The sequence below is a fragment of the Suricata suricatta genome, chromosome X, assembly GCF_006229205.1.
Source record: "Suricata suricatta isolate VVHF042 chromosome X, meerkat_22Aug2017_6uvM2_HiC, whole genome shotgun sequence".
Classification (NCBI taxonomy): Eukaryota; Metazoa; Chordata; class Mammalia; order Carnivora; family Herpestidae; genus Suricata; species Suricata suricatta.
In genome coordinates, this window is record NC_043717.1 from 74112264 (window position 1) to 74139381 (window position 27118).

Here is a 27118-nt window from a genome sequence, read left to right on the forward strand (position 1 = left end):
TCTGTCTTAGATATTGCATCCTTCAGTTCTAAAATGTCCATCTTATTTCTTTTTGTAGTGACCTTTTCTCTGATGAATTCTTACATCTGCTTGCACTCTTCCCATATTTTCTTTAATTTTTAAAACATAATAATAACTATTTCAAACTCTTCTTTTTCCCTGTTAATCTCAGTAGCTGGATGATTTCTAGGATTCTGTCTAATGAATTTTGTTTGTAGTATTATGACTCACATTTTCCTGATTTTTCACATGTCTATCAATTTTGGATATAGTGAATGATTATAGAGACTGGATTATGTTATCTTCTCTAAAAGATTATTTGGTTTTGTTTTGAAAGGGAGTTAAATTGCTGGAGAATTATCTTTAACTTGTCAAGTCCTGGTTTCAGGCTTTGATTGGGTGAGGGAGGCTATTTCTATTTTGCCTCTAGTCTTAAGGTATAGTCCTTATTTCTAGTCTGTGGTTCCTTCTTCTATATTGTGGTCTTTCTCAGGTTTCAAGACAATGCATGGTATGTTAACCAGAGTATCATTACTCTGGATGGGCAGAACTCTCATATATCCTAAGTACTATGTGAGTTCTGAAATCTTTGTTGAGCTGAGGATTTGGCCAAAGAAGAATGGAGTATTCCTGCAATCATTCCTGTAACCTCCTCATTTAAGTAACTGTCCCTTAAATTTCAGTCAATTTCACAACTCATAATTCTGATCTTTTTCCTCACCCCCATGAGACTTCTACTTTCTGTTTGGGCTCCACATCTCTGCAGTACTGTTTGGAAATTGCCCACAGGCAGAAAGTCATGGGATATGTAGATCTCAACTTAAATTCCTCTCTTCTCTTGAGTATAGAAGACCTGCATATACACTCTCAAGTACTTGAAAACTGTTGTTTTATATATTTTGTCAGGGAAGTGTCTGAATGCTGCAAATGCCCCTTAAGGATTTGGTTCATACTCACATGAATCAGTATCAAAGACATTTATAAAATTAGAACATATTAAATAGAGTAAGCTCTAAAACAGACTTATCAAGATATTCTCCAAAGATCTGCAAACTTTCAAGAAGTATCTAGTATTATTCAGTGTGGTTCTAGCCATTACACCAATTCACTATACCTTTTATTCTCAGTGTTACAAAAGTAAGAAATGGAGGATTTCATCAAGTCCTTGCAATAGTTATAAATGCTTGCCCTGTAAGACAGTAAAGAGACTATATTAGTACACTGTGAACAAGGCACCCTACCCCTCAAGCCAGCTTAGGAGTCAAGCAGCTCCTTGATATTCTTGCTACTGGAAAAGTCTCAGGAAAATAACCTTTCCTAAGTGAATCAAGCATCAATGCATCATAAAGACTCTGTACTTCATGATTCCAGGTGTGGTAATGTATTTCAAAAATATCTAAGGGCATTATTTCAACACTTGATTAATTAAACCAAACACAAGAAACAGGAAAATAAACTCCCATTGTTTCAGTGTTACTTTCTTAGGCAATTGGCATCAACCCTACCCCATTACAGGGATTGCAGGGAAATCCTTTTCCTTAAAATAGTGAGATCTATAACCCTCCTTGGGGCAACTCAATCTTTACCATACTTTTCTTTTACAAATTTCAAGAATTTCTGAGTCACTTCATTGTCCACTGAGAAAAAAGTGTGTGGTTGGTTCATCAAAATATGGACACTTTTCAAATTAAGTCAAGAAATTATTGGCTTCTATGTGTATGCTAGAATGATGGATCAATATTAGCCATCTCCTCCTACTTCTGCTCAGCCTCAAAAGTCAGATCATACCAATATTTTCACTTGCTTGCAACTCAGGAACAAAATTATCTATATAACAATTCTGAACAAAGTGTCAAAGCAGCCCTATTATAAATCAAGAAGAACCACAAGTAGCTCCGTGACTATTTCTTTACTAATTGTACTAATCTCAACTCTCTCTGGAAGTTACTTTGCAAATCAGGAGGAGATATGCTTTGTATCAAGTCACTAGGTGCCAGAGTCCAGCTCCAGCAGTCCAGGATTCCCTGAAGGATGGACAGTGTTGGCGAGAGAGAGTGAGAGAGCCTTGAGTTTCTTTCTGATCACCTGACAGACATCTCTCCTCACCAGGCAGGCATCTATGCACTGACCGAAGGGTCAGCTTTATTTATGGAAAAAATGTATGGGGTACAAAACAGAAGTAGCAATTGCCTTAGACAGTGCTTTCTGATGACAAATTCTTTGGTATGGAAAAATTTCCGAGAACATAGATTGGCAGAAGACTCATGCATAATCGTTATCAATAATGATTGATGTAGGTGACTTAGATGCTTATCATATGGGGAAGGAAGTTATCTTTAGCATTCAAATACGAGGCAATGTTTTTAGCATATTTTTAGCATAACAAAAGCAAAAGTTAGTTTTTTGTGAGCAGGGGTCAATAGCCTGTTTTCTTGAGAGGAAGAAAAACAGGTTTCTCAGGAAATGTAATATTTGCTCCCATAATCACAAAAGAAGAAATTCCTAAAATAAGTTCCTTCACAAGGTATAATTATCATACTTTAGGATAAGAGGACAAGTCAGTCCTGATACCAGTCAACAAGGCACCTTGGGGGTCAGTGCTCAAGCAAAAATAATTGAGTGGGGGGGTCAATATCAGTTGCCATCTGATGGTGGGAGACATTGCAAACCCGCCTTACCTCACAAGATTTTCTCAACTTTGTGAGTTCAGAAATGGCTTCCAACAACTAGGTAACAAATTTGGACTGCCTAGCTGAATTCTTAGTTATGTTGGTTGAATGCTAATATCCTGAGCTGTCTGTCCCTAAAAATTCTAGGTTATATTGAGTCACTTCCATTGAAAATTTTGATGTTGAAAGATTATCCAGATTCAGTTCTTTAGGCTGATCAAATTGCAGAATTAACAACAGGAGATCTCAGATTAGCCAGAATCTTCACCTAGACCAGAAAGGTGTATTCATAAGGGAACCGCCCAAGGAATTTAAGACCTTCAACACTGTCAAGATGAGTTATCTGTCCATAAAGAATGCCTTGTATGGGGGAATTGTAGCGTTTTTCAAGAAAGCAATTTTCTTCTTATCTTGGCCATGCTAAATGTAGCATATCCAGGATCTGTTTACATGACAGCCTCAAATAGAAGCTATTTCTGATGTCATGGAATTGATTCTGATATTTAAAAGACTATAAAAAATATAGCCTGTGACAAGCTACTTGAGATAACCTATTAAAGATACCTACTTTTCCATTTGTTAGGGAAGAGATGAGGAAGCAGAGGGATCAAAATACATACTTAGATAAGTATGCATATTAGTTCCGGAGAGCCATTCTAAGATAATGTTTTCTTCATTGCTCTAGGCTCCCACTTAAAATGTCCCAAAGAGGTTCCAGTGCCACCTCCAACTTCTTCTGTGCCAGTTGTTTTTAATACATGGATTAATGTGTACTACTGTGTTTCTGACAATGTGGCCTACACATTGATATCTTAAATTTGTTCCATTATTCAGAAAATAAAATTCCAGAAAAAAAAATTTTTAAGAGTTCGAAAAAATGAAAAAAAAATTACCTGCCCTCACCTACCATTAGAAAACAATTACCATTAATATTTAACTGTATTTTTCCTATTTTCCCAATGCATTAAAAAACATCAGTTTAAAAAAAATTAGATAACTTCGCACCTGGCAAAACTCTTCCAACCTTCTCAGAAGTGTCTAAAATAAGAACTAAGGGGCCCGTCACAGTTTCACAGCCAGGGCAGTCAGGTGGAGCTGCACCCCTCACCCCAACTTAAAGATCTGGAAAAGTAGCTTCTCCTATGGAATAGGAATGACTATTTTAGGATACAATACTTGCTGTGAGTCATGAGTGACTTTCAGTTTTCAATGGTTTTCTAAAATAAACTCACTTGAAGGGAGAAGCCAAGATGGCAGAGAAGGGAGCTTTGTAAACGTCCTCTGCCACATCTATTGAACTGAGAAGGACATTACTCTTATCTGCAATAGTGGGAGGAGAAAATACAGACTCCAGAAAGAAGACAACCTCAAAGATGCCTGAGTGAGTGACTGCAAACTGGGGAGATTGGAAAATGGGCCAGCCCGAGAGGGACAGGGGAGGTGAGAGCCCAGCCCAACACAAGGAAAGCACGTGGAGCCCTTGAGAGACAAAGGGAGGAGAAAGAGAAACTGAACACGCTCATAGTACTGTCTCTAGAGAAGAGATAACGTTTAACCCAGGATGGAGAGAAAAACTCTCACTCCATATATAACTGCTGGGCCATGCAAATCCTGAACCTGGGAGGCACAAGGAAAAAACAGCCCCCACCCCTGCCTGATCCTGGCAGGGAGTTGGCGGCAGCGGCAGTGGCGGCATTGGTGGCTGTGGGGGCATGCACTTCAGCTGTAGCTGCAGGACTGCACACCTCGTTTTTGGCAGTGCACCACACCTCCAGCATAGGCAGCGTGAATCCTGGCCAGCACCAAGAGAAACTGCCCCCTTCTCCTGCCCAGTCCGATCCTGGCTGGGAGTTGGCAGTGGCTGCTGGAGGGGGAGCGCACTTCGCCCCCTGCAGTGCCCCTTGCTTCCAGCAGTGGCAGCGCAAATCCTGGCCCTCTCCAAAAGAAACTGCTGCCTCTGCCTACCTATGAGATCCTGGCTAAGAAGCCAACCGCCAAAGCAAGTACATCTCATCTGTGGTAGCATAAAAGTGCATGGACTAGGATTTTCAAACAAGGTGGGCCTGGAAAATACACCTTGGCTCAGCCATGGCACAAGGAGTTTGGACTCAGAAGAGTGGCTTGCAGCACTTAGTTTCAGCAGAGCTTGAGGTGCCGCCATTCTACTCTCCACAACCACCAAGGCGGGGCCTCCAAGAGCAGCCCCTGAGACCTACCTACACAAAACCATGCCAATCAACTAGGGGGAGCTGCTGCTCTTTTTGTATTTATTTTTTTAATTATTATTACCTTTTTTACTCTTTATTTTCCTTTTTCCTTTCTCTCTCTTTTTTTTTTCTCTTGCCATCCAGATATACTCTCCCTTATCTCATCCTTATCACTCCCCGTGACTGGTTAGACATTTTAGACTGTCCATTGTCCTTTGTTATCTCTGCCCCCCCCTTTATTTTTTCTTCTTTTCTTCTCTTTCCTCTCTTTTCCTTTTCTTTTCTTCCATTCCCACATTTGATTTGTTTGTTTGATTTGTCTGTATGTATGCGTATGTAGGGAACCTATGTGTTTGTCTGTCTGTTTTCCTTTTCAGGGCTACCTCAAGAAACAAGCCAAAGTACTAATTACTGATGGACCCAAATATCGCTGAGTAGGGAAATAAAATAATCAAAGGTACAACAAAAGTAACTGAGAGACACCATTAAAAGAACATTTTCTGAAACAACAGGCCCTGGGCAGTTAATAAGCCTCCTTTAACAGAGCAATACTAACAGGTACACATTGTACAACAAGCTTTTAAAACTAACAAGAGACAGAAAACTAGCCAAAATGACAAAACAAAGGAACTCTCCCCTAAAGAAACTCCAGGAAGATGTCACAGGCACAAAACTTCACAAAACAGATCTAAAAAAAATAACTGAAAAAGAATTTAGAACAATTGTCATAAAATTAATCACTGGGCTTGAAAAAAGCATCAGACAAGTACTGATACAATGACTAGGGACTTCCAAATAGGTGTGACGAGTTAAAAAAAAAAGGCTATAATGAGGTGAAAAATAAAATGGAGGTGACCACCTCATGGATTAAAGAGGCTGAGAGAAGAATAGGTGACATAGAAAACACAGTTATAGCAAAAGAGGAAGCCGGAAAAAGAGAGAAATTTCTCCAGGAGCAGGAAAGGAGAATTCCAGACATGAGTGATACAATCAAACAGAACAGCATTGGTATCATAGGAATTCCTGAAGAGGAAGTAAGAGAGAGAAGTTTTAAGGGGGTACTAGACCAAATTATAACTGAGAATTTCCTGAAGCACAAAGAACCTCCTTAAGACATAATTTGAATTGACCCTTGGCACAACATATCAGTGAAGCTGGCAAGATGTAAAGATAAAGAGAGAATTCTGAAAGCAGCTAGGGATAAAAGGGCCCTAACATACAAAGGAAAACCTAGCAAAATGGTTGCAGACCTATCTACTGAAATTTGGCAGGACAGAAAGGAGTGCCAGGAAATCTTCAATGTAATGAACAGAAAATATATGCAGCCAAGAATCCTTTATTCAGCAAGCCTGTCATTCAAAATAGAAGGAGAGATAAAAGTATTCCCAAATAAACAAAAGTTGAGAGAATTCATCACCACCAAACCAGCCCTACAAGAAATCCTAAGAGGGACTCTATGAGGGAAACGTTGCAAAGAATGCAAGGTCCCAGAGACACCACTATAAACATGAATCCTTTGGAGAACACAATAACTCTAAACTCACATTTTTCAATAATAACACTGAATGTAAATGGACTGAATGCTCCAACCGAATGACACAGAGTAACAAATGGATAAAAAAACCAAAATCCATCTGTTTACTGTCTATAAGAGACTCATTTTAGACTTGAAGATACCTTCAGATTGAAAGTAAAGGGATGGAGAAATATCTATCGTGCAACTGGAAGCCAAAAGAAAGCCTGCATAGCCATACTTCATTCAGAAAAGCTAGACATTAAAGGAAGTAACAAAAGAGGAAGAAGAACATTATATAATAATTACAGGGTCTCTCCATCAGGAAGAGCTAACTACTATAAACATCTATGGGCCGAATTTGGGAGCACCCAAATACATAAAACAATTAATCACAGACAGAAACAATCTTATTGATGAGAATGTGCTAATTGCAGAGGACTTTAATACTCCACTGATGGCAATGGATAGGTCAGCCAGACAGAAAATCACAGAAGTAACAATGGACCTGAACGACACATTGGAACAAATGGAATTGACAGATATACTTAGAACTCTGCATCCTGAAGTTAGGAATTTCACCATTTTCTCGAGTGCACATGGCACATTCTCCAAGATAGATTACATACTGGGGCATTACGCAGCCCTCCATAAATATAAACATATTGAGATCATACCATGCACACTTTCAGATCACAATGCTATGGAACTTAAAACCAACCACAGGGAAAAGTCTGGAAAATCTCCAAAAATGTGGTGGTTAAAACCGCCCTACGAAAGAATGATTGGGCTAACCAGGCAATTAGAGAAGAAATTTAAAAATATCAGCAAACAAATGAAAATGAAAATACAACAATCCAACCTCTCTGGGATGGAGCAAAGGCAGTCCTAAGAGGAAAGTATATTGCAATCCAGGCCAATTTCAACAAACTAGAAAAAGCGCAAATTCAAAATCTAACAGAGCACCTAAAAAAGCTAGAAGGGGAGCAGCAAGAGCACCCCAAACCAAACAAAAGAAAAGAAGTAATAAAGATCAGGGAAGAAATAAACAATATAGAATCCAAAAGAACAGTTGATCAGATCAATGAAACTGAGAGTTGGTTTTCTAGAAAAATAAACAAAATTTATAAATCTCTAGCCAGGCTCCTTAGAAAGAAAAGATAGTGCACCCAAATACACAAAATCTTGAATGAAAGTGGATCTATTACAACCAATCCCTTAGAAATACAAGCAATCAAGAGATTACTAGGAAAAATGATATTCCAACAAAATGGACAACCAAGAAGAAATGGACAAATTCCTAAACATACATGCACTACCAAAATTCAAATGAGAAGTAATAGAAAGTATAAATAGACTGACAATCAGTGAAGAAATCGAATCCGTTTTCAAAAATCTCCCAATGAATAACAGCCCAGGGCTAGATGGCTTCCCAGGGAAATTCTACCAGACATTTAAAGCAGAGCTAATACCCATTCTTCTCAAACTATTCCAAAAAATAGAAATAGAAGGAAAACTTCCAAACTCATTCTATGAAGCCAACATCATCTTGATACCCAAACGAGACAAAGACCCAGCCAAAAAAGAGAACTACAGACCAATATCCTTAATGAATACGGATGCAAAAATACTCAACAAGATACTAGCAAATCGAATTCAACAGCATATAAAAAAATTATCCATCATGACCCAGTGAGATTCATTCCTGGGTTACAGTTCTGATTCAATATTTGCAAATCCATCAATATGACACACCATATTTACAAAAGAAAAGATAAAAACCATGCATTCCTGTTGATAGATGAAGAAAAAGCATTTGACAAAATACAGCACCCCTTCTTAATAGAAACCCTTGAGAAAGTCGGAATAGAAGGAACTTACCTAAACATTATAAAGGCAATTTATGAAAAGCTCACAGCTAATATCATCATCAATGATGAAAAACTGAGAGCTTTCCACCTGGAGATCAGGAACACGACAGGGGTGTCCACTCTCACCACTGTTGTTTAGCATAGTGCTCTAAGTCCTGGCATCAGCAATCACATAACAACAGGAAATAAAAGGCATTAGAATTGGCAAAGAAGAGGTCAAACGTTCACTTCGCAGATGACATGATACTCTACATGGAAAACCCAACTGACTTCACCAGAAACCTTCTAGAACTGATCAATGAATTCAGTAAAGTTTCAGGGAACAAAATCAATGTACAGAAATTGGTTGCATTCCTATACACCAATAATGAAGCGGCGGAAAAAGAAATCAAGAAACTGATCCCATTCACAATTGCACGAAAAACCACAAAATACCTAGGAATAAACCTAACCAACGATGTGAAAGACCTATATGATGAAAACTATAGAAAACCTATGAAAGAAATTGAAGAAGACACCAAGAAATGGAAAAACATGCCATGCTCTTGGATCGGAAGAATAAACATTGTGAAAATGTCATTACTACCCAAAGCAATCTACACATTCAATGCAATCCCCATCAAAATTGCACCAGCATTCTTCTCAAAGCTAGGACAAGTATTCCTCAAATTTGTATGGAGCCACTAAAGACTCTGATTATACAAAGTAATATTGAAGAAGAAAACCAAAATGGGAGGCATCACAATTCCAGACTTTAGCCTCTACTACAAAACTATCATCATCAAGACAGTATGGTATTGGCACAGAAACGGACACATAGACCAATGAAATAGCATAGAGAACCGAGAACTGGGCCCACAAATGTACGGCCAATTAATTTTTGACAAAGCAGGAATGAGTATCCGATGGAAAAAAGACTGCCTCTTTAGCAGGTGGTGCTGGGAGAACTGGACAGCAACATGCAGAAGAATGAAACTAGACCACTTTCTTATACCATACACAAAAATAAACTCAAAATGGCTGAAGGACATGAATGTGAGATAGGAAACCATCAAAACCCTTGAGGAGAAAGCAGGAAACAGCCTTCCTGACCTCAACTGCAGCAATTTCCTCCTTGACACATCCCTTAAGGCAAGGGAAATGAAAGCAAAAATGAATGATTGGGACCTCCTCAAGATAAAAAGTATCTGTACTGCAAAGGAAACAATCAAGAAAACTAATAGGCAACTGACAGAATGGGAAAAGATAGTTGCAAATGACATATCAGATAAAGGGCTAGTATCCAAAATCTACAAGGAACTCACCAAACTCCACAGCCAAAAAATGAATAATACAGTGAAGAAATGTGCATAAGGCATAAACAGACACTTCTCCAAAGAGGACATCCAGATGGCCTACAGGCACATTAAATGATGCTCAGCATTACTCATTATCAGTGAAATACAAATCAAAACGACACTGAGAACCACCTCATGCCAGTCACAGTGGATAAAATGAACTAGTCAAGAGACTATAGATGCTGGCGAGGGTGTGGAGAGATGGGCACCCTCTTACACTGTTGGTGGGAATGTAATCTGGTGCAGCCGCTCTGGAAAACAGTGTGGAGGTTCCTCAAAAAACTATCCATAGAACTCCCCTATGATCCAGCAGTAGCACTGCTAGGGATTTATCCAAGGGATACAGAAGTGCTGATGCATAAGGGCACATGTATCCCAATGTTCATAGCGGCACTTTCTACAACATCCATATAATGGAAAGAGCCTAAATGTCCATCACCTGATGAATGGATCCAGAAGATGTGGTATATATATACAATGGAGTATTACATAGCAATGAGAAAGAACGAAGTCTGGCCATTTGTAGCAAGGTGGATGGACCTCAAGAGTGTCATCATAAGTGAAATAAGTCAGGCGGAGAAGGACAGACATCATATGTTTGCACTCATATGTTTAATCGGAGAAACCTAATGGAGGACCAGGGGAAGGGGAAGGCGGAAAGAGAGTTGGGGAGAGAGAGGGATGCAAAACCTGAGGGACTCTTGAATACTGAAAATGAACAGAGGGCTGAAGGGGGAAGGGAAGGAAGAAGGGAGGTGGTGGTAATGAAGGAGGGCACTTGTGGGGAAGAGCACTGGGTATTATATTGAAACCAATTTGACAATAAACTATTAAAAAATAAAATAAGAACTAAAATTCATATCTTCATCTCAGTTCCCCCAATGCCCTTGAGTCTCTCAGATAGAGATACCACTTAGGTATGTAATTCTTCAGATGCTTTCAAATTTAGCATTAAAAATATGCTTATGCTTCTATTTCTTGGTCTTTAAAGCAGAATCTGTGGACTCATTTCATTTCAGGAGCATTGATTCTGAAATCAAAATTGCCTGGGTTTGAATCATAGCCTTGTTAATGCCTGGCTTTGTGTCTGTGAGCAAATTCCTTAATCTGTCTGGGCCTCCGTTTTCTCATCCATAAAACTGTGGGTAATAATAATACCTACCTCACAGTGTTGATGTGAAAGTATCAGTTGATATAAGTAATATGTTTACAATAGTTTTTAACACTTAATAAAGTTTAGTAAATATGACTTTCTTGTATTTTGAGAGAGAAAACTTTTATCTCATTTTCATGGCTTCTTATTTCCATTCTACTCCCTCATATTTATTGTATTATTTTTATGGTTTTAAAAACAGATCGCAATAAAAAATTAAATCTATAGTTCTTTTTTTTAACTCTAGACAGTGTTTCTTGATCCTGAAACTTGAGATATGAATAATAATAAAGTTAGCATCATTTTACTTATCTCCACCTTCCTATTTCCTCCCACTTCCCAACCTGTGTTTATACCTTTACTTTCATATAATAAAGTTAGTTAATATTTGCAACTTAATATTTGAAACTTAAGTCTTTTGTGATTCTTTTGTGTCTTTGCTACTCAAAGTGTGGTTCTTCCACTAACATACTTAGAATTAGGGAACCTGGGGGCTTCATAGAAATACATAACCTCAGTCCCTACCTCAGATTTACAGGATGAAAATCTGCATTTTAATGAATTCCCCAGGTAGTTCATATGCACATTAAGGTTTAGGAAGATTGCTTTAGAGCAGTTGTTTTCAACTTGACTGCTTCCTAGGTGATTATAATATTCAAACAGGGCTGAGAATCATTGATTCATAGATCTGTTGTGGGAATCTTCCATTATCTCAAATTCTCTTCAGGCAGACTCCCTTGGAGCCTTTCCACTCCAGGCAGGTAGTTTACACTTTTTATAATGCAGATACAGTTTTTGCCTTTCATTCCTGGAGGTTATTCTAAACTGCCAGCCACATTTGCTCTGAATGGGAGAGAAGGCTGTAGGTAAGAAGAGGAGCTCTATTGGTCTATCTGTCCTGAATGCAGTTCTTTATTTTTTAAATATAATTTATTGTCAAATTGGCTAACATACAGTGTGTAAAGTGTCCTTTTGGTTTTGGGGCTGATTTCCCCTACATCCCTTACATACAACATCCAGTGCTCATCCCAACAAGTGCCCTCTAAAATGCCCATAACCTGTTTGCCCCTCTCCTCACTCCCTACCATCAAACCTCAGTTTGTTCTCCATCTTTAAGAGTCTCTTGTGGTTTACCTCCCTCTCTCCCTCTCTATTTTTTCCCTTCCCTCCCCCCATGGTTTTCTATTAGGTTTCTGAAGATACACATGTGAGTGAGAACATATGATATTTGTCTTTTTTCTCTGATTGACTTATTGCACTTAGCATACCTTCCAGTTCTATCCATGTTGCTGCAAATGGCATGATTTCACTCTTTCTCATTGCCAAGTAGTATTCCAGTGTATATATAAAGCACATCTTCTTTATCCATTCATTAGTTGGTGGACATTTAGGCTCTTTCCATAATTTGGCTATTGTTGAAAGTGCTGCTATAAACATTGGGGTAAATGTTCTCCTATGAATCAGCCCTCCTGTGTCCTTTGGATAAATTCTTAGTAGTGCTTTTACTGGGTCGTAGGGTAGTTCTATTTTTTATTTTTTGAAGAATCTCCACACTGTTTTCCAGAGTGGCTGCACCAATTTGCATTCCCACCAATAGTGCAAGAACGTTCCCATTTCTCTACATCCTCTCTAGCATCTGTTGTTTCCTGAGTTGTTAATTTTAGCCACTCTGACTAGTGTGAGGTCATATCTCATTGTGGTTTTGATTTGTATTTCCCCGATGATGAGTGAGATTGAGCATCTTTTCATGTGTCTGATGGCCATCTGTATGCCTTCTTTGGAAAAGTATCTATTCACATCTCCTCCCCATTTTTTCACTGGATTACTTGTTTTCGGGTGTTGAGTTTGGTAAGTTCCTTATAGATTTTGGATACTAACTCTTTATCTGACATGTCATTTGCAAATATTTTTTCCCATTCCGTCAGTTGCCTTCTAGTTGTGTTGATTGTTTACTTTGCAGTGCAGAAGCCTTTTATCTTGATGAAATCATAATAGTTCGTTTTTGCTTTTAATTCCCTTCTCTTTGGAGATGTCTCAAGCAAGAAATTGCTGTGGGTGAAGTCAAAGAGGTTGTTACTTGCTTTCTCCTCTAGGGTTTTGATGTTTTCCCGTCTCACATTTAGGTCTTTTATCTATTTTGAGTTTATTTTTGTGTGTTATGTAAGAAAATGATTTAGTTTCATTCTTCTGCATGTTGCTGTCCAGTTCTCCCAACACCATTTACTAAAGAGATTGTCTTTTTTCCATTGGATATACTTTCCTGCTTTGTCAAAGATTAGTTGGCCATACATTTGTAGGTCCAATTCTGGGTTCTCTATTCTATTCCATTGGTCTGTGTGTCTGTTTCTGTGCCAACACTATACTCTCTTGATGATGACAGCTTTGTAGTAGAGGGTAAAGTCTGGGATTTTGATGGTTTCTGCTTTGGTTTTCTTTTTCAATATTACTTTAGCTATTCAGGGTCTTTTGTGGTTCCCTACACATTTAAGGATTTTTTTGTTTTAGCTTTGAGAAGAATGCTGGTGCAACTTTGATGGGGATTGCACTGAAAGTGTAAATTGCTTTGGGTAATATTGACATTTTAACAATATTTATTTTTCCAATCCATGAGCATGGCATGTTTTTCCATTTCTTTGTGTCTTTTTCAGTTTCCGTCATAAGTTTTCTATAGTTTGCAGCATACAGATCTTTTACATCTTTGGTTTGGTTTATTCCTAGGTATTTTATGGTTCTTTGTGCAATTGTAAATGGGACCAATTTTTAAAAAATTTTTTTAATGTTTACTTATTTTTGAAACAGAGAGAGACAGTGTGAACAAGGGAAGGGCAGAGAGAGAGAGGGAGACACAGAATCCAATACAGGCTCCAGGCTCTGAGCTGTCAGCACAAAACCTGATGTGGGGCTCAAACCCATGAACTGCAAGATCATGACCTGAACAGAAGTTGGACACTTAACTGACTGAGCCACCCAGGCGCCCCAAATGGGACCAATTTCTTGATTCTCTTTCTGTTGCTTCATTATTGGTATATAGAAACTGAATGCAGTTCTTTAATTACACTGAAAATTGTCCCCATGGCCCACTTATCTCTTGTGTTTCCAGAGTCTGAGCTCTGCACTTCTTGGAGCTCTCTTGAAAGAAAGTATGCTTAACAACCCTTTTGTTGAATTGCAGTTTTCCCTCTTCTATTTCTTCCATTAATCAAATCCCATCTGCTTTCTATCTTTAATGGATTTTCTAAAACTTTCTCAGCACTTGCTGCATACCTTTGTTGTTTTGTAGCTATGTTATGGTTTAAATTATTTTGAAAATGTGTTTTATATCATTTCAATGAGACTATGGAAAGGAAGAGAAGTAAATACATGGGCTCAGTCCACCATCTTTTGCCAGAACACCTTCTGCATCTGAGTACATGAAATTTGTGGTCAGAAGCATTCTCCAAACTGTTACCATTACACCTCAACACCCTCAAGCAAATAATCATGATCAAAGAATCATGAAGACAACTAAGAATGCACTGAAGTGGATTACTCAGGGAGACAGGCCAATATTCGCTAGGTCTTTAATTGGTTCTTTTGTCATCTCATGTTCAATGTAATGAGGCAAACTTGTTAATTTATTAATGGTATGACATCCCCAGCCTTGCCCTGTGTCCACTAAAACTGAAATGAGGACTTAAAAGTTCCAATTCCATGGTCGCCTGGGTGGCTCAGTCGGCTAAGCATTTGACTCTTTATTGTGGCTCAGGTCATTATCTCACAGTTTGTGAGATTGAGCCCCATATCAGGCTCCATGCTAATAGCTTCTCTCTTCCTGTTTCTCTGTCCCTACCCTCTTTGTGCTCTCTCTCTCTCAAAATTATCACATTTTTTAAAAAGTTCAAATTCCATATGCCACTCTGTTTGCATCTAGAACAACATACCAAAAGATGGTATACATTTAATAAATAATTGTTAGATGATAAATAAATGAATGATTATGTGCCTACCTAACACTCATTTGTACCATGAGACTTTGTCTCTGCTCGTGGGTTAGGAGCTGAATCAAGGTGGGTTTCTACCTTCTAACTTAGGTGAGGCCCTGGGTCATATGAGTCCAGAGGCACATGGGCCGGTGTAGCACTACTATAATGATCAATATTAAAGAGCTTCCTGGGGAGATTTGTTAAGAGCCAATCCACTGGACTCATCTTCTCTAGATCCATCTGTTGATTTTTTTAGCTACACCTCTAGAAGACACATCAGAACAACAAAATGAAAAAAACAACGATTCTTTACTAGCTCCCAAAATGGCCAAAATGGAGTAACCTGGAGTTTCTACACTTGCTAGAATAATACAGCAGCTGCTATTCACAAGAGATCTCCCTTGTCAGTTTAAAGATAATATTTTATATAAAGGATAGTATGGGTTATGTATGCCAGGAGGTGCAGTGCCAGGCAGTGCTTTTGTTCCCTGGAATAAGTTATGACTGCAGACTTACAGGGATTGGTTGGTGTGGCAGTGGAATTAAAATAGTCTTGTTACAGACCAGACAGGATTTTAGTCAGGCTTTGCTTGGTGTAATGCACCTGACACAATAGAAACAATTGCCTGGAAGAAAACCTCTCCTCTAGCCCTCTGAGCCTATATTGCAAATGGCAATATTCTAAAGGAATTTTGCTTTCTGTTGGATATTGTTGCCTTTACTCAAAACACATGCTGACCACCTGTGTCCTACATTTATCCTCAGTTGCTACTCAACCATCCATACTAAGAATGTTTTCTTAAAGTCTTTCCCCTTCAACTTTCCCCTAGTTCAGTTGCTTGGCTAACTTTTTGCCTTTTTTTTCCACCAGGAGATCTTGCTTCACACTCTTCCCCACACACACACCCCAAAAAGAGGAAAGAAGAGTCTATTGACAAAGGAAATATAAACTAAATTGGGGAAAAAAGCAATATGTGGAGGAGTCAGGCTCCTGAAGCAGAAGGAACAGTGTTAGAAGAGAAAACGCTGTATTTTGTGAGATCCTTTTGCTGGAGCTACAGCATATGGTACTTGGCGGTATGAATGTTCGTATCCTGGAATTTCTTATAGGAAATGGCTACACTTCAAGTGGAAACTTTGCTAGACACAGGGCCCTAGAGGAAAAACAATCAAAAGGATTTGTGAAAACAGAAAGAAAAGAAATATATAGAGAAGAGAGAGAAGCACAAAGAAAGCAATGTGACTGAGTCGATGGAAGGCTGTTTCTGCAAAGCAACTGGAAATATTCTTGAAAGCTGTATTCCTTAATGTTCTACAATCCTAGATCTGAAGAAGGTAATCAAAGACAGACCTATAAGGGAAGAGCAGATTGGGTAACCAACCAAGTAACCCTACATAAATCCTCAGTGAAAATTCATTTGAATGGAATGCTGGTTCATTAGAAGGGTTACACATTTACTGTAAGGGGTACCAGGGTGGCTCAGTGGGTTGGATATCTGACCTCAGCTCAAGTCATGATCTCATAGTTCGTGGGTTTCAGCCCCACACTGAGCTCTATGCTGACAGCTCAGAAACTGAAGTCTATTTCAGATTTTCTCTTTCTCTCTCTCTCTCTCTCTTTCAAAAATAAATAAAACAAAAAAATTTGAAAAGAAGAGCTACACATTCACCATAAGAGATGTGGGAGATCTTGAAACATCTATGTATTCAGTTATCACAGTGTAATGGAAAATACATCAAATTTGTAGTCAGATAAATTTGAGTTAAATATTAGATCTGTCACTCACTAAATCTATGAGCTTGGGCAAAGTAACAAACCTTCCTGAGCCTTGGTTTCCATATTTGAAAACCAGGCTAGTAACATTTGTCTCAAAGAAATATTTTTAATATGTATCAAATAAAACCATATATTAAAAAGGACCTGGTTAAAAGTCATTTATCATTTTTCTTATTATTTCAGGACACAAGTTTTTAGTTTATTAAAACAAAAAATTACATTCCTCTAGGGAACTGTCAGGTGCAGGTCAAGACTACCAGGAAAATTATCTAATTATCTAGTTGTGGTCATTTTTTATTAATTTGCAACTTCAACACTGTAATATTTTAGTTCCTGCCAGAGATTATTCTTGGATGTTGGAAATACACATTTTTCCTATGCAGAGAGAAAAAAAAATTGGTCAAGGGTAGACTTTCTCAAAATAACATGTGTAAATCATTTATCCTTAGTATTGCTAAGAACTCACATTTAAGAACCACCAATTTGCAAAATACTTATTTGTGGTGGCCATGCGCTGTTAGTAACTGTATTTGTTTACCGTTCTGAATGAAAAACTCAAGGAAATAAAATCTGGTAGTTACTAATGAAACTTGACCATAATTAATTAAACTGAGAAGAACATGGCATCCAGTTTTGACATTTTCTTGTTTACACCTATGTGCTGTGATCAGATCACAGATGCAGCAGGTTAGTTAGGTGGTTCTGAGAAGGGCAATGTATTTTAATATTGAATAACAGTACCTAGAATCCACAGAACACCTGATATTCGAGTACTTCTCAGACATCATCTCATTAATTTTCAAGCCTATCCTGTGAAGCAGATGTTGTTTTTGGTATACTGATGGGAAAAACAAGTTTCCAAAAGGTCAAAAGATAGGGTAAAACAAGTTAAAGATGTAGCTAAGGATTAGAATCCAGGCCTACTGCCTCCCACTCTGTTCTTTTTATTGCTTTTTGAAATGTCAGAGGTGATAACTTAGGTTAAAAAGATGTTCTTTCATCCACATCTAGTTACGAAGCGGATTGTCATTGGGATGTCTCAAATTTGGGCGTTTGTTTGCTTGTTTGTTTGTAGACAGTCTGGTGCCTACCATAGCACAAAATTCAGAACTAAATCCAAGGGGTTTGTAATATTTTATACCTGGGATGACCAAAAAGTCTTATTGTAACTCTTTCTTAGATGTGCCTCTTAAATCTTTTTATGTATCACATCTATCCTAAATAAATATATCACTGCTCATGGATGAAAGAAGAAAATATTAAATAGATGGTAGAGTGCCTGGCCTTTTATCTCTATAACTTTAGTTTGGCCATAATTCAATAAATAGCACGTAAAGTATTTTTTCTTATTTACCATATGATACATCTTCTGTTGTTAATTTTTCATATGAAATAAATTAATCACCATTTCTCATTATAATTTTAATAAATTTACATTCACACCAGCAAGCCACAGTCACTGGCTGGTGTTTGTTAAAGCCCTCAATAATTAGTAGGCTAAGGTTCTAAGAAAGCTGAAATTAAAAGGAATTTTGTGGAGATCTGGATGGCTCAGCTGGTTAAGCATCTGGCTCTGGATTTTGATCTCACAGTTGGTGGGATCAAGCCCCACATTGGGCTCTGTGTTGATGACATGGAGTCTGCTTAGGATTCTCTCTCTCTCCCTCTCTCTCTCTCTCTCTCTCTCTCTCTCTCTCTCTCTCTCTCTCTCCCTCTTTCTGCCCCTACCCTGCTCTTTCTCTCTCTCTCTCAAAATAAATAAATTTTTTAAAGGATTGTCATAGTTTTAGATGCTGTTTTTAATCCGTCAAAATTGTCCACTTACAAGCAAGCAGAAAACCTATTGAAATTGTGCCAAAAATCTTGAGAAAATAATGGAGCAATTGATTTGTTTCCTAACTCCAATATTAGAAAATAATAATTCAATCCTTATATATATTTAACTATTAGTTAGCAATGATCAACATTATCATCCCCTTCTTATTCATTAGCTTAAATCATAAGGCAAAGCAGGGAAAGACAGATTTTGGGGCATCATGCCTCAATTATCAGATTTCATTAAGGAAATGATAGAAACTTATTTTTATCAATAAAGTAAATTGTAGAAATGAAATATGGAGTCTATCATCTATGGGTAGCAGAATTTTCTCTTCTCTCCCCAAGGATTTCTGGCATTTCTCAAAATGCTTATTTTGTTTAGGGCATAATGTGGTTTTTCTTTTCATTATATTCACCATCTCAGCCTTTATATTCACCTAGGAGTCTCAATTTTCATTATATCTGGGTGCAATCACAAACACAGGAACTCCTCTAGTATTCCAGGACCATTTAAAAGTTACAAAGTGAATCCCTGTTCTCACTAATATGTGGGTTAACACATAGCATATTACATTTTACAGTTACCAGGGTTTTAAGGGTTTTACATAAAAATACAAAATCAGCTTCAGTTCAAAAGCCATTTATTGAGCCATTACATTGATCCAACACTACGTTAGATGTGAGTATACAAAGGTAAATAGATGTAGTTGCTGTCCTAAAGATGTTCACAAGCTAATGGGGGAAACAGGCATGGAAACATAAATTTCTAAATGAATATGGAAAGTGCAGAGGTATGCAAATTTGCTTGAAAAGCAGTCTCATTCCAGATGGGAGTCTGTTATGCATCCTAACCCATTCTTCCAATATCTACCAAAAAATAGTTTCTGATGTCCTAGGAGACTGTTTAAGCAAAGACTCACCTATCCTTCCTCAAATCATTTGCCCATGGCTATGCTATTAGATGTGGTTATACTTTGTCTGTTAACTACAATTTCTCTTCTTTTCACACCAATTTGAAGATTCAATCCCTCAAACCAGGAAGAAAGGTTATGAGGGTTATTTTGGGGGTTTTGTTTTGTTTTGTTTTTCAGCTCTCTGGGATAAGTGTTATTATTGATGCCATTTCATGAATAAGAAAACTAAGAGTCAATAAGGAGAACTTGCCCAAAGTCACACACCTGGTAAATGGCAGGGCAGGGCGTTAAAACATGGAAGTGTTCTTAAAAAAACAAAGAAGCTTGAGACAGTGGGAGAATTCTTAACCACAACACAAATGTTTCCCAAACTTTGGTCTTGAGATACCCTTTTCATGATTTTGCCATATCTGTGTTAATTTTTTAAATAACATTATTTACCTATATTAAAAAATTAGCATCCTTCCTCTTTAGAAACCTTAATTGTATCCTAGGCAATAGAAACTGAGTAATCACAGTTTTCTAGTGTTAGCCATATTTATATGTATGTGTGTTAGTGTATATTGATAAAATAAATAAATAAATATTATCATACAAATATTAGTCCATGTACCACCTAAAATCATCTCAGATATCACAGGTAGTATGCATGCCATTCTTTGGAAACACTGATCTACTATATACTATTTGTATAGTTAATTTATTATCACAATTGCATGCAAATTTGGCAGTGGATATATTTGATTAAAACTGGGTAGTTGGGTGCTATCTTTTATTATCTTATCTAAGAATAATTTAATTTACAAAGGAATAAGGACCATCTGAAGAAATAGCTATGGTCCAGATATAAGAAAAAGTGAGAGGTGACTAGTAGAACAATAACCAGGGGGGAAATATTTTATTAAGAAGAAAATTTAGACTTGGCACCTGGGTGGCTTAGTCGGTCAAGCATCTCTTGATTTTGGCTCACGTCATGAACTCACAGTTTGTGAGATCTAGCCCCGTGTGAAGCTCCACCCTGATAGCATGGAACCTGCCTGGTATTCTCTCTCTCCCTCTCTCTCTCTCTTACCCTCCTCCACTCATGGGTTCAGGCTCTCTCACTCTCTCTCTCAAAATAAATAAACTTTAAAAAAAAGAAGAAGAAGAAAATTTAGACTAAGGAGAGAACAGAATTTATTAGAAAGTAGTTAAAGGGAAGAATCTTGGACCAAAACACTCAGAAAATAGGCACTATTGAGGGACTTGAAGTTATGTACCAGTGATTATAATGCATAGCTAAGTTGGGTTACTATTATGCTTCTGTAAAGCAATGCCAGCTTCTTTCATTCCAGTATTATCATGATTCACTTTGAGGAAATATGTGTGAAACTTGGGTTATCAGTGTTTCTGACAGTATTGCCACTCTACTTGAGAGACCCCCAAGACCTCAGGTGCTGGCAGTGTAGGCAAAGACTACTAAGCAGTTAACTGGCTGCCTGACTGTTCCAATGGCTAAGAGAACAGTTTGTGTGTGTGAGTAGGCTTGAGCTATGATCATCGTTGCCTCTTTGGGATAAGGAAATGATTATAGATATTAATGAGGAGTGTTTGCTTGAGCCTTGGTAGACGGCACTCAGTTTAAACGTAATTTGTTGCTGTTGTTGTTTTCAATTTGTACCATTAACAGAAAACATTTAAGAGGAAACCATAAGGTTAAGGCTAAAACCAGAAGGCTTGTGGTGAAACCGAATAAGGTAGTATCCCATTTTGTGCTAATTGGCTTTAACTAGCAATCAAAGAGGACAGATGGCCTCTCCTAGGAAGGAGAACACTACAATTTAGGGAAATATATGCCTGTCCTTCTTCATGAATATTCATACTCTTTTTCTTGCCAACATAATCATTTTTCATTTTGTACCTCTTTAATAACAACTCATATTTCATTTGCATGTTTTAAAGAATGTAACATAGGTATTAAAATATTGATTTGAGGATTTTTTATTAGGGTACTGGTTTTGTTAACCTGCATTTTGGTGCATTCAGATAAATTGAGTAATATGTCACTCTTTGGGATATATTCAAAACAATTTAGAAACAAACTACAGAAATTGCCCAAAAGATAATAAGTTTGTTTTTGAGGAGTGCCTGGCTGGCTCAGTCCATGAAGCATGTGACTCTTGGTCTCAGGGTTCTGGACTTCAGCCCCATTTTGAGTGTAGAGATTACTGAAAAATAAAATCTTTTAAAAAATAATTGTTTTTGAAATTTGGAGCCATTACCAGCAAAAAAAAAAAATAAGTAAAAGATAATTAAATTAAATAAGGTGAGCTAGTCAAAAGGATAGGATTTGGGGAGAGAACCTGGAATGGCTCAAGAATTGAGAGAGAAAGGCAGAATAGTTTGTAGCATGAGAGTTACATCCAACCTGTCAGATTGAGTTGTAAGTTTCAATATGTAGTTCTGTTCTTATACTCAAAAAGTGATATTGATCTTTCCATCTACTACGGTCCTCTTTATTTTCTTCCATTTGGTTTTTATTAAAAACTAATTTTGGTACTGTGCCATCATGCATTCTAATGTTTTTTTATTTTTTTTGCAAGTTTTGTTTCTATTACATGTAAGATGTTCTATTCAAAACAGGCAAAATGAGATTCACTACTATTTACATGCCTAGATCATAAATACCAGACTCAAGAAAAGATGAGTCATATTGATTATCGATCTAAAACATTCATTAAACATCAACTCTTTACAATGCATGAAATAGGACTATAGATAGGACTACAAAGAAACTACAACACTGGCTCTTAACACTTACAATCTATTTGGGCAGAAAAAGAATCAATCCCTGATAATTACAACTAGTGAACATGCTAAAATATCATCTATACTTTTTTAAAACTCAAGCAAATATACTAAAACTTAAATAAAATGATTTCTCACAACTTAAAAGTGGTAATGTTGAAGTAAACAATCTGAAGTGGCTACCATTGTTCAAAATGATCTTTGAAAATCATCTTTGATATTACCTTCAAACCCTGTGATCTATTCTTTGGAATTTCTCAGGATCCAAAAACATTTCCATTGAAAGGGTGAAACTGATTTCAGGGCACAGTTAAGAGACATTTGGAACCAAGGATGGTAAAGAAGAAAGCCAAGCAAGCTGAGTAATACCACTTTGGGGTTAAATTGAAGTATGCCCACAAATCAATAAGGCTGCTTTTCCTGGGTAGTTTGGAAAATGACTTTGAAATAAATTTCTCTATATGAATTCCCAAGTTCTACTTCCAATGTTAGTGTCAGTGGAATAGGTGAATAGCCTCTTAGGTATCAATAGGCAGTTTCCAATCTGAATTATTACGGCTTTTAGAGAAACCAGAGGAAGAGAGTTTCCCCATAGCAACAGTGGTAGTTCGATCTCCCGACTAGATTATAAAAGCCTGTAGTATAGCTGAAGAGAGTAATAATGGTCTTTTAGCCACACATAGTTGGGATTTAGACCCTTTTTTTTCTATGGGAAAACACACTGGTATTCAAGTTATCCCACAATTCTTACAGCAGAATCTAAGATTCCCTTGTTTCTGATGACAGGGCTAGGAAAATCAGGTATTCCAGTTGGATGAACAGTAATAGACACTCCAAGCACCATTCATTTGTTCACTCTGTATAAGAGTAATTTCAAAAGTGTTTCAAAATGGTTCTCTCCTTGTCAACTCCCCTTGGTTCTTGCTCTATCAGTTATCCTCTCTCTTGTGTTTTCTCTGCATTTTTACTAAAGTTCTTCCCATTGAAGCAAACTAACTTCCATCCAACTTGGTGTTCCCACTTGATTTCATTCCATTTCTCCTTTCCTTGTCCAGCACTCTCAAGAGAATAGTCCATTGCTGTCTCTAATTCCTCACTTTCCATATGATACTCACTCTACTGTCCCAAGAATCCGGATTTGTAAATTGGTAATTAGAAAAATTCCTGAAAAACCACTTTTGTTTGGTGGGTACAGAAGCCTGATGGCAATATATTAAGTGCTGTGTGGGCAATAAAGCTTTGAAGGCTGGGACACAATTCTTATAAAATTTAGCAATGAAGAAGAAAGTCATAGGATGGGAGCTGAAATAGGGTGGCATGTGGATGGAATGTGGGAAGGATGTCTCAAACAATGGTTTTTGTTTAGATAAGAAAGACATATATGATCACAGCCACATGGAAAGGAGTCAGTGGAGAAAGAGAGGCTGGAGATGTTAAAGAAGTGGAAGGTCTGGGCTTAAATAAAAAGGACTCTTTTTTTTTTTTTGGACTTGGAAAGATTAGAGGATAGGCATGGCTCAAAAAGCACTGGCAATATATTTCCTATTGGTTCTGTTTCTCTAGATGACCCTGACTTCCCCATGTTTTTAAGCCATGCTTATCCTCTAACCTTTCCAAGTCCACTTCAACTTTTATAATTGCATGAGCTAAATTTTTATAGTGAACATATACACATATACATAAGAACATATATATAAACATATACATATATACATATAAACATATACACATATACATATATATAATGAGTGCCTGGGTGGCTCAGTCGGTTAAGTGTCCAACTTTGGCTCAGGTCATGATCTCATGGATTGTGAATTTGAACCCTGCATCAGGCTCTGTACTGACAGCTTGGAGCCTGGAGCCTGCTTTGGATTCTGTGTCTCCCTCTCTCTCTCTGACCCTCTCCCACTCATGCTCTGTCTCTCTCTGTCTCAAAAATAAATAAACATGAAAAATTAAAAACATATATGTAAGCATTATAATCCTTATATTAAGCATGGATATGCTTAGTATATATATTTATATAACTTAAATCTTTATAATTATGTGTAATTAGAGATGATAAATATATATCTATATTTGGCTCATGGAATTATGGAGGCTGAAGTCCCAAGTTCCACAGGATAAGTCAGCAAGCTGAAAACCCAGGATAGCCAAAGGTGTAATTCCAGTCTGAGTCTGAAGACCTGAGAATCAAGATTGCTGACAGAAAGTTCCAGTCTGAAGTCCAGCAAGTTCAAAACCCAGAAAAAGCTGATGTTACAGTTACAGCCCAAAGGCAGGAAAAAGCCAATGTTCCAGTACAAAAGCAGTAAGGCAGGAACAATTCTCTTACTTGAGAAAGATTCAACCTTTTTGTTCTATTCAGGTCTTCAGCTGAGTGAATGACAGCCACTCACATTAGGGAGACTATCTTTTACCCAGTGTACTGATTTAACGTTAATCTCATCCAAAAAACACTCTTACAGGAGCACTCAGAATAATGTTTGACCAAATATCTTAGTGCCTGTAGCCCAAGCAAGTTGACGCATAAAATTATCACAGGAAGTAAACCTGAGAAAGTAGACAACTTCAATTTTCTCTGAAAGCTCAAGGCCACATTTGATAAGCAAGTTATGAATTGAACTGAGGTTGTAAAATTCACAAAAGACAGTTGAGTGCTAGGGTAAATAATTTTAAAAGTATACCATGTAAAATGTGTGTTTCCTCTTGATCTGAAAAATCTTCATTTTGTACCACTCCCCCCATGAGCTTACCTTGGTGTTCAAGACTGAACATGGGTACCCCCCACTCCTACAAAATCATGAGGTTGGTCATGCCTATTATTGCCTTTTCTATGTTGCTATTTTTGTAAAAGTTAGAAGTAGCTGCTGGGATTTTTCTTAGCAGATTGCCATAAGCCAAGCTTCCATTCACCAGGGCTTAAGAACCTATGTCAGAAATGTGGATGATTATGAACAGTGTCACTCATTTTAAATAAAAATTAACCAGTAGATCATGTGACTCTAGTAATAGACTCACTGCTAATTGCTATAACTACTGTTGATAATCTCTAGGAGCACCTGGACAGATGGAATGTTTTTACATTTTCCAACCTGATTCAGCCTGTAGCTTGGTTTGAAAATGCCGTTCTTTGTGTATGTATTTTATCACATTCTCAGTAAGGAATGCTGAGATGCTTAATCCAACAAATATTACAAAATGAGAATTGTTTAAACAACTATTCAGCATGATGTTTACGAACAAAATATATGTAATATACTTTATACATGTAAGAAATGCCATTCTTCATGTCTTCTTCAAATAACTACTTATTGGAGTCCTTCTGTACTTCAGGGCTGGATTTAACAACTGCTTTCAATACTGATTATGGTTTCTAGTGTCAACCAACTCCACATTGCTGAGGTCATTCCTATGTATCAGTTGATTATGAGAAAACATTCCCTAGCATAACATTATTGGAAGGTGTGTGTGTATTTGAAAATTACATTTCATAAGCTTTGGTTTATCAACTATGGAATTGTTACTAATATGGAAGCATACAGAAAATACAAATGCTATTGAATTTAAGCCATCATGTTGTATGCCAATCAACATGGGCCAAATTAACAGGACAGGACAATTCCTTAATTGTCCTGGCTGAGTATGGCAAATGCTAGAGTCAGAGGACCATTGTCACAACAAGGACAAGGCAACCAGAAGAATTCTGCTCATACATTCCCCACTAATTTTAGTCTAAAAAGAGGGGACATTAACCTTGGCCTAAATCTATAAATTTTCCTTACAAGTTCAGAATCAGGGGCTCAGAACCCACAGAGAACTCTTGTGAATTTTTTGGTTACATGTTGTTTTTCTCAATAGTATTCTTCTTGATTTAACTTAAGTATTATAATTTATAAAAAACCTTCAAAATCTCTTCATAGTTGTCTTTAACTAGATTCAGGTTAACGTGATTCTTGACTGGACCTGAATGTGGTTGGACTTTTATGGTCATGTGACAATTCACTTAAGGGTTTCCTATAACAAGGTGGTATAGACTGGATTGGTATGGGTCATCTGGTAATCTTATTTTATTTTATTTTTAAATTTTTAAATGTTTATTTATATTTTAGAGAGAGAGAGAACAAATTGGGGAGGGGCAGAGGAAGAAGGAGACATAGAATCTAAAGCAGGCTCCAGGCTCTGAGCTGTCAGCACAGAGCCCGATGCAGGACTCGAACTCATAAACTGTGAGATCATAACCTGAGCCGAAGTCAATCGCTTAACCAACTGAGCCACCCAGGTGACCCAGATAATCTTATTGTAAATCAACTTGTTATACCAGCTTTGCTTTCAATTTCCATTCCTGACATTTTGCAAAATGTCTGTTGCAAAGATATCCACTATGATTCTAAAAAGTAACCAGCATAGGAGTAAAGCTAGTATCACTATAATCTGTATTTCATTATTATCATTTACATTTGGATATAAAGATCGCTAAGTGCTTCTATGTACCATGTCTTCTGTGTACTACACAAAAGATATTCTTTGCAACTGTCAAAGGAAGCAGTGATGAATGAAATACACCTAATGCATAAAATCCCACTCCCATATCTATTTGAAGGCAGCCTGCTTTTCTTTCATGGACCTACACAATATCAAGCTGGACAATTCAGGCTGAAAACAACCACATAACAGTCTAAAGTAATTCATGTAAAAGCAGAAGATTTCTTTGCGTAAACTATATAGATAATGGTAGATATATAAATAGGGTGGTAGGGACATTTCTTTTGAGTGAAAGACAAATAGATTATGCAATTTTATTGACTTTATTCATGTATTAGAAATATAATGTGCTTAATTATCAAAGATAATTAAACATTCTTCTCTTTTATGCGTATGAGGCCGACCTTCATATTTCAACTTCCTGGAAAGGTAGCTGAACTGTAGAGCTCAGAGGAAATATTTAAATGAAGACAATAACAGAGACAATAATTGTTGCTTCTGGAAAATAGAGTGCAAAATGGGGTGTTCATGTCATAATAATATGGATGTAAGTCAATGTTTTGTTATGCAAAACAGAGTGAAGACCAAAAGTATATTATGTAGAGCCAATTGTTTCCAAAACTTA